This window comes from Trachypithecus francoisi, unplaced genomic scaffold, assembly GCF_009764315.1.
Source record: "Trachypithecus francoisi isolate TF-2019V2 unplaced genomic scaffold, Tfra_2.0 Lachesis_group7, whole genome shotgun sequence".
NCBI lineage: Eukaryota > Metazoa > Chordata > Mammalia > Primates > Cercopithecidae > Trachypithecus > Trachypithecus francoisi.
In genome coordinates, this window is record NW_022681472.1 from 50,367,209 (window position 1) to 50,381,679 (window position 14,471).

At 43.3% G+C, this 14,471-nt stretch overlaps 1 protein-coding gene and 1 pseudogene across 1 annotated transcript in view; one reads left to right on the forward strand and one right to left on the reverse strand.

The window, feature by feature from the left end:
* The window catches only part of LOC117079518, an 81,526-nt gene that overhangs the window by 15,662 nt on the left and 51,393 nt on the right, over nucleotides 1–14,471 (reverse strand). The window lies entirely within an intron of this gene.
* On the forward strand, nucleotides 9,948–10,475 carry LOC117079519 (annotated as a pseudogene).

The following is a 14,471-nucleotide window of genomic DNA, read 5'->3' on the forward strand; positions in this document are numbered from 1 at the left end:
GGTGGCTTATGCCTGTAATTCCAGCACTTTGGGAAGCTGAGAAGGAAGGATCACTTGAACTCAGGAGTTTGAGACCAGCCTGGGCAACATGTCAAGACCCTGTCTCTACAAAAAATACAAAAATTATAGGGGCATGGTGGTTCGCACCTGCAGTCCCAGCTACTTGTAAGACTGAGGATGGAGGATCGCTTGACCCCAGACGGTCAAGACTGTGGTGAGCTGAGATCATGCCACTGCACTCCAGCCTGGGCAATAGGGTGAGACTCTGTCTCAAAAACAAAAAGAAAAGAAAAAAAAATAGCAGGAACATGGTGAATTTGGGACAAATAACCCAAGGAGAAGGAGGGGAAGGATCAGGAGAGAGGAGGTGGGCCATCTAGCATTTTTGACATCATGAGTGGGTTTTTTTTTTTTTTTTGAGATGGAGTCTCTCTGTGTTGCCCAGGCTGGAGTACAGTGGTGCAGTCTCAGCTCACTGCAACCTCAACCTCCAGGGTTCAAGTGATTCTCCCACCTCAGCCTCCCGAGTAGCCGGGATTACAGGCACCCGCCACCATGCCTGACTAATTTTTGTATTTTTAGTAGAGACGAGGTTTCAACAAGGTTTCACTATGTTGGCCGGCCAGGCTGTTCTGGAGCTCCAGGCCTCAATTGATCTGCCCACCTCAGTCTTTCAAAGTGGATCCTTTTTAATTATCAAGAAATTAAATAGGTCAGGCACAGTGGCTCATGCCTGTGTAATCCCAGCACTTTGGGAGGCTGACGTGGGAGGATCATTTGAGCCCACAAGGTCGAGATTGCAGTGAGTCCTGAGATTGCACAACTGTACTCCAGCCTGGGTGACAGAGCAAGACCCTACCTCAAAAAAAAAAAAAAAGAAATGAAATAAATGACTATAATGACCAGAGAAGAAATAGAGACAATGAAAAGTTACCTTTACTGAACTTTATATATATGTATACTAGTATAAAAAGTAAAAATAAATATTATAGTACAAAAAAGGAAAACAGCAAACTGTTTATTCAAAAGATCTCATACCTACCTACTAGTTTGAACTTTGATCCATTGGTTACATACTGATACAATAATATTTTATGTAAATAATTGTCCAGTAACTAATAAACACGTTTGAATAAAAGCAAACCACCTGCAAAAGGTACAATTTAGGCAACTACTAAATTGTACCACTGATGTAACTTTGGATTTTCTTAACTCCTTTTCTAGATTTAAAGCTATTAAAAAATTTTAAATAATACTACATTTAATTGTAATGATATATTCAAATTTGGTAAAATACTTCATATATGAACTAACACTTGTACTTACCAAATCAAAATATCACAACTTGCAGTTTATATTCTATCTCACTGTTTTTTTTGTGGGATTTTTGGTGTGTGTTTTTTGGTATTTTTGAGACAGAATCTCACACTGTTGCCAGGCTGGAGTGCAGTGATGCAATCTCAGTTCACTGCGACTTCCACCTCCTGGGTTCAAGCGATTCTCCTGCTTCAGCCTCCAGAGTAAACAGGACTACAGTTGCGCACCACCACGCCCAGCTAATTTTTGTAATTTTAGTAGAAACGGGGTTTCAAGGCCGGGCGCGGTGGCTCAAGCCTGTAATCCCAGCACTTTGGGAGGCCGAGATGGGCGGATCACGAGGTCAGGAGATCGAGACCATCCTGGCTAACATGGTGAAACCCCGTCTCTACTAAAAAATACAAAAAACTAGCCGGGCGAGGTGGCGGGCGCCTGTAGTCCCAGCTACTCGGGAGGCTGAGGCAGGAGAATGGCGTGAACCCGGGAGGCGGAGCTTGCAGTGAGCTGAGATCCGGCCACTGCACTCCAGCCCGGCCACAGAGCGAGACTCCGTCTCAAAAAAAAAAAAAAAAAAAAAAGAAATGGGGTTTCGCCCCGTTGGTCAGGCTAGTCTCGACCTCCTGACCTCAGGTGATCTGCCTGCCTCAGCCTCCCAGAGTGCTGAGATTACAGGTGTGAGCCACCACACCTGGCCTCCTATCTCACTGTTTTAAATTTTAAACACAAATTTAAAAGTCAGGTGGTCATACAGAATGTCAGAAACGAAGTAATTCAAATTCTATTTCTTCTATACAAGAAACATCAGTGTGCTGTCATATCATATTACATATTACTATACTATCATTGTTTATATCAAATCTGCTAAAACTCAAACATATGTAATAGCACAAGGGTCGGAGACATGAACTATGCCCTAAGTGAGCCGAATCATTGTGAATCTTCATGAACTTATTCCTAAAATGAATGTGTATAGCTGAGTTCATGTGTGACAGGAACCAAGTGTTTACACTGGAGCTCTGCCAATTAACTTCCAATTAGAATACCATGTTTATTAAAAGATAACTAATAAAACTGTGTCAATTTGAAAGTATTAAAACTCTCAACAATCCAGGCACAGTGTCGTCGTACACTTGTAGTCCCAGCTACTCGGGCGGCTGAGGCAGGCGAATTGCTTGAGCCCGGGAGGTTGAATCCAGGCTGGGCAATACAGCAAGCCCTCATCTCTGAAAGATAAAACATTTAAAAAAAGAAAAAACACCTCTTATGATCTGGCACAGTGGCTCATGCTTGTAATCCCAGAACTTTGGGAGGTCGAGGTGGACAATCAAGGTGGGCGGATCACTTGAGCCCAGGAGTTCGAGGCTAGCCTGGGCAATATAGTGAGACCTTGTCTCTACCAAAAAAAAAAAAAAAAAAAAATTAGCTGGGCATGTTGGTGTGTGCCTGTAGTCTCAGCTACTCAGGAGGCTGAGGTAGGAGGATTGCTTGAACCCAGGATGCGGAGGTTACAGTGAGCCAAGATGGTGCCACTGCACTCCAGCCTGGGCAACAGAGCAAGATCCTGTCTCAAAACAAACAAACAAAAACACCTCTCAACAGTAACTGCAGACAGATTCTTTAGGCATGATTTTTTTTTTTTTATCATAGCTAAAAGGCTGAGAAGTGATTAGCAATTCTTTACAACTTAAAGTAACAAAATATTTTTTTCTAGAAGAGGAGAAGGTTATCGCTCAGATTAGTGTATTCATCCATTTTTTGTTGCTATCAAGGAATACCTGAGGCTAGGTAATTTATAAAGAGAAGAGGTTTGTTTGACTCATGGTTCTGCAGGCTGCATGAACAGCAGGTGCTGCCATCTGCTTCTGGTAAGGGCTTCAGAGAGCATCCAATCATAGCAGAAGAGGAAGGGGAGCTGGCATTCACATGGTGAGGGGGAAGCAAGAAAGAGGAGGGAGGCCGGGCACAATAGCTTACACCTGTAATCCCAGCACTTTGGGAGGCCGAGGCAGGTGGATCATCTGAGGTCAGGAGTTCAAGACCAGCCTGGTCAACATGGTGAAACCCCATCTCTACTAAAATTACAAAAATCAGCCAGGTGTGGTGGCATGTACCTGTAATCCTAGCTACTTGGGAGGCTGAGGCAGGAAAATTGCTTGAACCTGGGAGGTGGAAGTTGCAGTGAGCGGAGATCACTCCGCTGCACTCCAGCCTGGGCAACAGAGCAAGACTCTGTCTCAAAATAAACAAAAGAGGGAGGTGCCAGACTCTTTAATAACCAGATCTCCTAGAACTAATAGAGCAAGAGCTCACTCATTATTATGAGGTGGGGTGAGCACCAAGCCATTCATCAGGGATCTGCCCCCATGACCCAAACACCTCCAGTATTGGGGCTCACATTTCAACATGAGATTTGGAAAGGACAAACATCCACACTATATCAATTGGCTAAAATTTCCGGCACATAGTGATAATGAAAATCATACCAAATTTGTTTTATTTAGCCAATTTTTTTGCAAACAGAAGTAGAAGTAATAAAATTTTAACTTGTTTGTTCTGTTGTACATTTAAGCCTACTCACTACAAAACCTTTGCCAAAGATTTAAGAGCAACAGTTGGGAAATAGAGAGTACACATAGTTAGAGGGTCTACAGAATCTCTGAAGCGCACAGCACACACTTATCCAGCTCATCCTCTGCACCCATGGTGAGTTCCTCCTCTGCCCTGTGGAAACGGTGGCTACAGTCAAGGGGGCTATTTGGTCTGTGGCAAGGAGAGCAAGGACTTCTGGGACAGGAGATGGCTGTGGACCTGGTGAGATGGACTCTACTGAGGAGAGGGGCATGAGAGTAACTCCTATACTTCCGTGCCAGCTTTTCTTCACCCCCAATTTACAAACAGGTCTCTATGTGTGGGTACGCACACAGACCACATCTTGTCGTTTTACCATGCTCCAAGTCTCTTTGGAATTCATACTTTTGTTTTGTTTTTGTTTCTGTTGTCCAGGCCGGAGTGCAGTTGTGCAAACTCGGCTCATTGAAACCTGCACCTCTCAGGTTCAAGCGATTCTCTTGCCTCAGCCTCCTGAGTAGCTGGGATTACAGGCACGTGCCACCATGCCTGGCTAATTTTTGTATTTTTAGTAGAGACGGGGTTTCACCATGTTGGCCAGGCTGGTCTTGAACTCCTGACCTCACGTGATCATCCTGCCTCGGCCTCTCAAAGTGCTAGGAGTGAGACACTGCGCCTGGCCTGTTTTTGTTTTGAGATAGGGTCTCATTCTGTTGCCCAGGCTGGAGTTCAGTGGTGTGATCTCAGCTTACTGCAACCTCCACTTCCCGGGCTTAAGCAATCCTCTCACCTCAGGCTCCCCAGTAGCTGGGACTACTAGGCACTTGTCATCACACCAGCTAATTTTTTGTATTTTTTTTTTGTAGAGACAAGGTCTTGCCATGTTGCCCAGGCTGGTCTTGAACTCTTGGACTCAAGTGATCACTCGTCTTAGCCTTCTAAAGTGCTGGGATTACAGGCGTGAGCCACCATGCCCAGCCGAGACATTTTAAGTATATTTTAAAGTGAGTATCAGAAGAATGAAACAGGAGGCTTTAAAGAGAATAGCCATAAAAACAATCAGAAAAGGAGAGCAGAACAGAAAGAAAAGGGAGCAAATTAGAAGATGAGAAGAAATGTTGGCAGAAACACAGAGTAAATAGTGTAAATTCCCTACATTCACATCAATTGGCAACAGGAGAAGTGACTAAAGATTCAACATGGTCAAGAAAAATTCAACTAGAAATTTTTTTAAGTTACATTAATTTTCATTGGGAGAAGTTGAATAACTGGGAACTCAGTACTGTTTTTGCAAATTTTTGTGAGGCAAAGTATTTCAAAACGAAAAGTATATGCATATTGTCTTAGCCCATTTGTGCTGCTATAAAGGAATAACTGAGGCTAGGTAATTTATAAAGAAAAGAGGTTTTGGCCGGGGTGGTGGCTTGCACCTGTAACCCCAGCACTTTGGGAGGCTGAGGTGGGCAGATCACTTGAGCCCAGGAGTTGAAGCCCAGCCTGGGCAGCATAGCAAGACCTCGTCTCTAATTTAAAAAAAAATTAACCAGGCAGGGTGGCTCCCACCTGTAGTCCCAGCTACTCAGGAGGCTGAGGTAGGAGTGTCAATTGAGCCCAGGAGGTCAAGGCTGCAGTGAGCTGAGATCAAACCACTGCACTCCATCCAGCCTGGGTGACAGAGGAGACCCTGTCTCAGAAAAATAAGTAAATAAAAATAAAAATAAAAATGTTAAGTTAATTGTAAAACAGCCTGAGACAGGTCCTTCCGGAGTTTTTCCAGAAGAAGGCATTGTTACCATAGGAGATGAGAGTTCCATGTGTGTTATTTCCCTTGGAGACCGTCAAGTGGTATAAAATATGGAGGAGAAAGACAGTGATTTTGATTATTCAGACCCTGTGTAGGTCTAGACTAATGCATGTATTTGTGTCTTAGTTTTTAACAAAAAAGTTTAAAAAGAAAAAAAAATTTAATAGAACAAAGAATCAGGATATAAAGAATAAGGTAAGAAAAAAGGATAATAAGGATATAAAGAATAAGTTAATAAGGCTATAAAGAAAGAAAACAGTTTTTAGACAGCTGTATAATGTGTTTGTGTTGTACATAAGAGTTGTTAAAAACAAAAAGTTTTGTTGGCCAGGTGCAGTGGTTCACGCCTGTAATCCCAGCACTTTGTGAGGCCGAGGTGGGTAGATCATTTGAGTCAGGAGTTTGACACCAGCCTCGCCAACATGGTGAAACCCCATCTCTACTAAAAATAGAAAAATTAGCAGGGCAGGAGTGGCATGCGCCTGTAATCCCAGGTACTCAGGAGGCTGAAGCAGAATAGCTTGAGCCTGGGAGACGGAGGTGGCGGTGAGCCGAGATTGCACCACTGCACTCCAGTCTGGGCGACAGAGTGAGACCCTGCCTCAAAAAAAAAAAAAATTAGCTAGGCGTGGTGGCAGGCATCTGTAATCCCAGCTACTGGGGAAGCTGAGGCAGGAGAATGGCTTGAACCCGGGAGGCGGAGGTTGCAGTGAGCCGAGATCATGCCACTGCACTCCAGCCCAGGCAACAGAGGGAGTACTCTGTCTTAAAACAAAAGAGTCAAAAAGTTTTTTTTTTAATTAAAAACTTTATAAAGTCAAAAAGTTATAGTAAGCTAAGGGTAATTTATTATTGAAGAAAAAATATTATTTAATAAATTTAGTGTAAACTAAGCATACAGTGTGTATAAAATCTACAGAAGTAGAATGTCCTAGGCCTTCACATTCATCCACCACTCACTGACTCACGCAGAGCAACTTCCAGTCCTGCAAGCTCCATTCATGCTAAGTGCTCTACACAGGTGTACTGTATTTTATCTTTTACACTGTATTTGTACTGTACCTTTTCTATGTTTAGATATGTTTAGGGCCGGGTGTGGTGGCTCACACTTGTGATCCCAGCACTTTGGGAGGTTGAGGTGGGCAGATCACTTGAGCTCAGGAGTTCAAGACAAGCCTGGGCAACATGGTAAAACCCCATCTCTACAAAAAATACAAAAATTACTGAGCGTGGTAGCATGTGCCCATAGTTCCAGCTACTAGGAAGGCTGAGATGGGAGGATCGCTCGAGCCCAGGAGGCAGAGGTTGCAGTGAGCTGTGATCACACCACTACACTCCAGCCTGGGTGACAGAGCAAGACTGCCTTAAAAATAAAAGTAGACATATTAGATACACAAATGCTTACCACTGTGTTACAGTTGCCTGCAGTATTCAGTACAGTAACATGCTGCACAGGTTTGTAGTCTAGGAGCCATAGGCTCTGTGTAAATTTGTTTGTTTGTTTTTTTTTTTTTTTGAGAGGGAGTCTCGCTCTGTCGCCCAGGCTGGAGTGCAGTGGCAGATCTCAGCTCACTGCAAGCTCCGCCTCCCGGGTTTACGCCATTCTCCTGCCTCAGCCTCCCGAGTAGCTGGGACTACAGGCGCCTGCCACCTCGCCCGGCTAGTTTTTTGTATTTTTTAGTAGAGACGGGGTTTCACCGGGTTAGCCAGGATGGTCTCGATCTCCTGACCTCGTGATCCGCACGTCTCGGCCTCCCAAAGTGCTGGGATTACAGGCTTGAGCCACCGCGCCCAGCCGGTTCTATGTAAATTTGATGTTTGTACAATGACAAAATCACCTAATGACCATTTCTCAGAAAGTATCCCCATCGTTAAGCAAAGCATGACTGCATTTCTTTTCCTACAGAGCTGCCATTTCTGTTTTGGTTCATGTTTATCCATTTATTGATTAACATTGGCATCATTTGTAAATGCCCCAACTGTTAACTATGTTTTATTCACTGGAACCTATAATCTGTCTTTTATTCTTGTTCATTCTGCTTTCAAATTAAGGTGTTAACATTATTCTCACTTTTAGGACAGAATTCTTGAACCAAAAACAAAAGTCTCAAAGCTCTGTACTCTAGCGGTATAAAGAACTCCTCAAGAAGCGGCCTATGTAAAGGGCAGGGAGGGAGGACAGAATTGTAATTTGCAGATTACGCTACTGACTGTATGTGGCCACCAGGGGGAGGTTAAATTGTGAGGCTCTGTTTTAGAGGTGGAGCCCCCTGCAACATTTTTCTTCAGGTATAATCTTTGCCTTTGACCTGCTCCAAACCCAAATATGTATCCCAGTTAGAGGACCAAATTGGTTAGACAGTTCAGTGCTGTTTTCCTTATATAATGTAATGCCTGGGGCCTTTTTCCACTTATTTGTTGCTTCACCAAAGTGGTTAAGAGGCCAGTGTGACAAAGCAAGTGTTCTAAGCAGAAGTGAGGTCCTGAAGATCCCAATTCTGACCATTACTTTTATGCCCAGGAGCTCCAGTAGATCACATAGCAAAAAAAACAAATTGAACTCAGCTTTTCACAAAGATGTGTGCTTCTGTTACAATTCAAATAGATCACTCTCGGCCGGGCACAGTGGCTCACGCCTGTAATCCCAGCACTTTGGGACGCCAAGGCAGGCGGATCACTTGAGGTCAGGAGTTCGAGATCAGCCTGGCCAAGATGGCAAAACCCCATCTCTACTAAAAATACAAAAATTAGCCAGGCGTGGTGGCATGCACCCTGTAATCCCAGCTACTTGGGAGGCTGAGGCAGGAGAATTGTTTGAACCTGGGAGGCAGAGGTTGCAGTGAGCCAAGATCCCGCCACTGCACTCCAGCCTAGGCAACAGAGCAAGACTGTGTCTCAAACAAACAAACAAACGTAGATCACTCTCAAAGGTGGTTGACAAAAAAATTTGGGCATCCTGGATACTGAAAAGATAACAGGATCTCCACCATGACATAAGCTACACTACAACCATGAAGTAAGAAGTCCACCACAATCTGAGCACTACTTGTCCATTTCACAGATGAGAAATTGAGAGGATAATCTCATAAACAAAAGATCCAGTCAATATTGCAGTCATTTGTCACTGATAGGCAACAGGAATATTCCAGCGTTTATAATTTATAAGATACAGAAGTGGGTCGGGCACAGTGGCTCACACCTGTAATCCCAGCACTTTGGGAGGTCAAGGTGGGTGGGCCACCTGAGGTCAGGAGTTCAAGACCAGCCTGGCCAAGATGGTGAAACCTTGTCTCTATTAAAAATACAAAAATTAGCCGGGCACGGTGGCAGGTGCCTGTAACCCCAGCTACTCAGAGGCTGAGTCAGGAGAATCACTTGAACCCAGGGGGCGGAGGTTGTAGTGAGCCAAGATTGCGTCACTGCACTCCAGCCTGGGTGACAGAGTGAGACTCTGTCTCAAAAAAAAAAAAAATACAGAAATGATAGGTCCTTTTATAATGAGCAGGTAACCAATTTCATTGAAATTGCCTCTACTTCATATCTCTGTTGCTAAAATCACTCAAAGAAATGTGCCCAAATTTATCCACCAACTTAAAGAGTCAATTTGATTTAGTGATCTTCTTTTGCTTTTACCCAGGTCTTTGGATTCTCTTGTAATACTCCCAGGTAGAAGTAAAATTGTTTGGACATAGGTATTACTCAATAAATTCAGTTTATTGCCCTTTGTGTGCTATGAAAAATTTGGTCCTCTCAGTCCAAAAGGGACTCCATGAAAATATAGTTCTATAGAGTCAATTAAAAAATAGTTGTTTAGTAAGCAAGGTTATCCAAAAGCTATTCCATCCTTCCCATCCCTCTAACTTATCTTCACCCAAAATAAAACTCTGAAGAGTTTCATCCATTTCATTACTTGTCTGCTCCCTCTGCTTAAAAATACCATATACCTCTTAGGCCAGGCACGGTGGCACATGCGTGTAATCCCAGCACTTTGGGAGACTGAGGTGGGTGGACTGCTTGAGCCCAGAAGTTTGAGATGAGCCTGGGCAACATGGCTAAACCTCATCTCTACAAGGAATACAAAAATTAGTCGGGCATGGTGGCACTCACCTGTAGTGCCAGGTACTTTGGAGGGTAAGGTGGGAGAATCACTTGAGCCCAGGAGATTGAGGCTACAGTGAGCCATGATCATGCCACTGCACTCCAGCCTGGGTAACAGAGTAAGACCCTGTCTCAAAAATAAATAAACACCGGCACAGCAAACACCAGGACTCCAAGATGGCGTCAGTCGTACCAGTGAAGGACAAGAAACTTCTGGAGTTCAAACTAGGGGAGCTGCCAAGCTGGATCTTGATGTGGGACTTTAGCCCTAGTGGCACTGCCAGAACGTTTCAAAGAGGTTACTACCGGTACTACAAGTACATCAACGTGAAGACGGGATCATCTCGGGGGTTACCATGGTGCTGGCAGCCTACATGCTCTTCAGCTACTGACTTTCCTACAAGGAGCTCAAGCACCAGCGGCTACACAAGTACCACTGAAGAAAAGGGCACGCTCTGCACTCCCCCACATGACCTTCTTGGCCCGAGTCCCTCCGTAAGGAACACAACCTCGATCATTGCTGAATCCTTTCATATTCTAGTGGGAATTAACCTCTAAGTAAAAGATGACTGGTACATGGCCGGGCGCGGTGGCTCAAGCCTGCAATCCCAGCACTTTGGGAGGTCGAGACGGGTGGATCACAAGGTCAGGAGATAGAGACCATCCTGGCTAACACGGTGAAACCCCGTCTCTACTAAAAATACAAAAAACTAGCCGGGTGAGGTGGCGGGAGCCTGTAGTCCCAGCTGCTCGGGAGGCTGAGGCAGGAGAATGGCGTGAAACCGCGAGGCGGAGCTTGCAGTAGCTGAGATCCGGCCACTGCACTCCAGTCTGGGCGACAGAGCGAGACTCCGTCTCAAAAAAAAAAAAAAAAAAGATGACTGGTACATGAAAAATAAATAAATAAACAAACAAACAGATAAATAAATATGCAATACCATGTACCTGCTGTTGACCTGACTTTTCTATAACATTGCTCTCAACTTCATTCATTCATTCTTTAGGAAAGATTTACTTGGAAGATGTTCAATTTTGTGAAAGAGACAGATATGAAACAATAAGGCTATTTTTGTGGGTAAACACATAGAAATATCATTGTGGAAACTTTCTCAGAATTAAAAATCCAGTATAAATTCCAGATCCACCTTTTTTTTTTTTTTTTTTTTTTTTTTTTGAGATGGAGTCTCTGTTGCCCAGGCTGGAGTGCAGTGGCACAATCTAGGCTCACTGCAACCTCCAACTCCCAGGTTTGGTCAAGTAGTTCTCCTGTTTCCCCGAGTAGCTGGGATTACAGGCACGTACCACCATCACCAGCTAATTTTGTTGTATTTTTAGTAGAGACGGGGTTTCACCATGTTAGTCAGGCTGGTCTCAAACTCCTGAGCTCCAGTGATTCTCCCACCTCGGTCTTCCAAGGTGCTGGGATTACAGGCATGAGCCACTGTGCCCGGCCAGATCCACATTTTTAACAGACATCAGTTGCAAGTGCCACAATATATGTGTTATATCCAATGGCATTTAATATTTAAATCAAAATAATAATACATGATTATATGTATTTCTTTCTACACTTATAATAAAAATAATCATACTGTTGTCAATATATCACTCTTTTGCACTTCTCCTGTGTCTTGTGTTAGGTCAGTCTATTTCACAGTCATCACATTTGGGAAAGATCAGAAAAAAAGAGGAAAGGGGAAAACAAGTAATTTGGTGTTTCTTAGTCTGTCATACTAAGTAGCTAAATGGTAACTGCCAGTCTAGGGCAAAATAGAACAGATTATTATTAATTTCTCAATGTCCTGAATACCCAGTTTGGGAGTGTGTGTGTGTATATAAATTTATTATTTATTATATTTATATAATAAATTTATGTATACTAAATATATGTTTTTATATGTATACTAAATATGTTTATATATAGTATTTGTTTTTTGTTTTTTGGGGGGTTTTTTTTTGTTTTTTTGAGATAGTCTCACTCTGTTGCCCAGGTTGAAGTGCAATGGCACGATCTCAGCTCACTGCAATCTCTGCCTCCCAGGTTCAAGTGATTCTCCTGCCTCAGCCTCCCAAGTAGCTGGGATTACAGGCATGTGCCACCACGCCTAACTAATTTTTCTGTATTTTTAGTAGAGATGGGGTTTCACCATGTTGACCAGCCTGGTCTGGAACTCCTAACCTCATGTGATCCACCCACCTCCGCCTCCCAAAGTGCTGGGATTACAGGCGTGAGCCACCGTACCTGGCCAGACATCTGAATTTTTAAAAAGTCACAGAGATGGATTTGATTCATAGTCAGACCTGAGAAATAAGGATGTAATCTGTGCTGTAGACACACTGAACTTAAAATCCCTGAAAAACTTGATCTTCCCACCTCCTTGTGTCCGAGCCTAGCCCACTTCTTTCACTAAGCATTTCCAGCCTCCTGAATGGACTCATTCTAGCCCTGTGTTCCCATCTAATGTAGTTCCAGTCATTTGCCCTGCGCTATTGGGGTTATATACCCATATCACTTCTCTTAGTAGACTGAGAACCCTTTGGGAGCAGGGCTATAACTTCTTTATTTTTACACACTCTACAATATCCTGAAAGTATTAGATATTGTAAAAAATACTTAAGTGCAATGTGGTATCTTATGCTGGATCCTGGAACAGAAAAAAAGAGATTAGTAGAAAAACTAGTAAAACTCAAATAAAGTTTGCAGTTTAGGAACACACCAATATAAATCCCTTATTTTTGATAAATGTGTCATGGTTCTGTAAGATGTTAACATTAGAGGAAGCTGGGTGAAGGAGATAGAGAAACTCTCTGTACTATCTGTTGCAACTTTTAGAATTATAAAATCCTAATTTTATAATTCTAAAAGTATTATGAAATAAATTATTTAAAGCCAAAAAAAAACCTCTTGATAAAACAAATTTAACTCAATAATCAAAAGTTTTATCCAAATCTTCCTCACAAAAGTGGCCAGGCACAGTGGCTCATGCCTGTAATCCCAGCACTTTGGGAGCCAGAGGTGGGCAGGTCACTTGAGCCCAGAACTTGAGTTCAGGCTTGAGTCTCGAACTTGAGTTCGAGACCAGCCTGACCAACATGGTGAAACCACATCTTTATTAAAAATACAAATATTAGCCAGGCATGGTGGCGCGTACCTGTAGTCCCAGCTACTTGAGAAGCTGAGGCAGGAGAATCACTAGAAAGAATCGCTTGAACCCAGGAGGCGAGGGTTGCAGTGAGCTGAGATCACACCTCTGAACTCCAGGCTGGGCAACAAGAGCAAGACTCCATCTCAAAATAAAATAAATATAGCCTGTACGACAGAGTGAGACTCCATCTCAAAAAAAAAAAAAGTAATAAATGAATCTTTCCTAACAAAAGATATTTTAACGACAAATGATAAATTATTAAAGGAAGTCTTATATACATATATATTATATGTTATGTATTATATTATATGTAGAATTCATTGAAAGGATACACACCAAAATGTTAAAGTGATTTCTCTTCAGGTGATAGAATTATAGATTATAAGTGATGTTTATTTCCTGATGACCTTTATTTTCTAAATTTTCTATAATAAACAGGCGTTTTTTGGTAAAATATATATATATATATATATATTTTTTTTTTTTTTTTTTTTTTTTTTTTTGAGGCGGAGTCTTGCTCTGTTGCCCGGGCTGGAGTGCAGTGGCTGGATCTCAGCTCACTGCAAGCTCCGCCTCCCGGGTTTACGCCATTCTCCTGCCTCAGCCTCCCAAGTAGCTGGGACTACAGGCTCCCGCCACCTCGCCTGGCTAGTTTTTTGTATTTTTTTAGTAGAGACGGGGTTTCACTGTGTTAACCAGGATGGTCTTGATCTCCTGACCTCGTGATGCACTCGTCTCGGCCTCCCAAAGTGCTAGGATTACAGGCTTGAGCCACCGCGCCCGGCGGTAATATTTTTTTTAACTTAATGTTCTCCAATATGATAACTCTAGAAAGTGCCATGTCTTGAACAGTTACAATACACAGTTGTGGGCTTTCTCCAAGGTTCTGGCTCTTATAAAGTGGAGCGTTTCTAGGAACTGCTCTGCTTGACAGGAATTCCCATTTCAGGCAGAAGTCAGGGAAGACAGATTCAGTCTCCTGTGCATCCTAGAATTAGGGCAGACACAGAGCTGTTCAGAAAGCCCAAAGCTGGCTCTTGTCAGGAGACGCTCTATTTTATGTTTTTAGAGACAGGGCCTCACTCTGTCGTTCAGGCTGGAGTGCAGTGGTCAGTCACAGTTCACTGTAACTTTGAACTCCTGGGCTCGAGCCATCGTCCCACCTCAGCCTCTCGAGTAGCTAGAACTACAGGTGGGTGCCACCATGACTGGCTAATTTTTTTTTTTTTAATTATTTGTAGGCTAGGTGCAGTGGCCTGTAATCTCAGCACTTTGAGAGGCTGAGGTGGGAGGATCACTTGAAGCCAGGAGATGGAGACCAACCCGAGTAACAAAGTGAGATCCTGTCTACAAAAACTTGTTTAAAACTTACCCAGGCGAGGGCCGGGCGCGGTGGCTCAAGCCTGTAATCCCAGCACTTTGGGAGGCCAAGACGGGCGGATCACGAGGTCAGCAGATCGAGACCATCCTGGCTAACCTGGTGAAACCCCGTCTCTACTAAAAAAATACAAAAAACTAGCCGGGCGAGATGGCGGGCG